At 39.1% G+C, this 1,009-nt stretch overlaps 1 pseudogene; it reads right to left on the bottom strand.

Moving 5' to 3' along the window:
- Positions 1-599: 599 nt before the first annotated feature.
- Positions 600-717, bottom strand: LOC134948418 (5S ribosomal RNA; annotated as a pseudogene).
- Between the last annotated feature and the right edge of the window lie 292 nt (positions 718-1,009).

Raw genomic sequence — 1,009 nt, 5'->3', positions numbered from 1 at the left:
GATTTGGATATGTTTATTTTGAGGCCTGCAATCTGGCCAAAAGCTGAAATAAGAGACATAACTTGAGGAACTGAGGAAGAAGGGTCAGAAAGGAATAAAATCATATAGTAAACAATGTGGTTCCTGTATAGTACAGGAGCCAAAAGGGAAAAAAGAAAGACTATGTGTCTCTTCTGGGGCACACTTTTGTTGAAAATTATGTGGTCTTGTAATACTTAAAATATAACTTTTATTATTAATCCTCTTAAAATAATGGCTATGAGGCAAAGAAAAGAATAGTAGTAATAATAACAACAATTAACATAAAATTGTCTATTCAAATAAACATCAAATGTTGTGATACAAGTTTGACATAATGGCTCTTTGAGCGAAAATGTGTGTGTGTCTCTGATGTTTGAGAAAATAATGTCTTCTTCCGAATTTGTAACCAAATAAACTATGACTATAATAGACATAGAAAAATGCCGGAAGGAAAAGGTATTATGCAATATAATATCTGCCGGGCTCCACCCTGATTGCTAAATGTATGTGAGATTCCAAAATTTGGATGGGGAATAATACTTTGGTTCTGGGTCCTGTGTCCTGGATTTGTATAAAAATACCTGCAGTACCCGGTATTCTCTGGTGGTCTCCCACCCAGGTACTGACCTGGTCCACAGTGCTTGGCTTCCAAGATCAGACGAGGTTGGGCATACTCAGTGTGGTTTGACCGCAGGTAGATATATCACACCTGGTGACACCTAGAACCATGTATTGAAGGCTCTGAGAGAAATCCCAAAGTTTATGGTGAGATTACTCGGTGCTCCTGAATCGAGATACTGGTGGTACCTGGTATTCGCTGATGGTCTACAAAAACCGGTGCTGAAACAGCCCCCTGGGCTAAACTTCAAAAAAATCTCAAAAAAATCAGATGAGGTGGGACCTCTTCCGTGTTGTTGGCCTTGGGTGGATAAATAGCATCTGAGGCTATTGGAAATCAATAAAGAACCAAAATTGGCTGGGGGCTGAT

Source organism: Pseudophryne corroboree, chromosome 1, assembly GCF_028390025.1.
Source record: "Pseudophryne corroboree isolate aPseCor3 chromosome 1, aPseCor3.hap2, whole genome shotgun sequence".
In the NCBI taxonomy this organism is placed as follows: domain Eukaryota; kingdom Metazoa; phylum Chordata; class Amphibia; order Anura; family Myobatrachidae; genus Pseudophryne; species Pseudophryne corroboree.
Note: the sequence above shows the minus strand (reverse complement) of the source record. Positions and strands in the feature narration are given on the sequence as shown.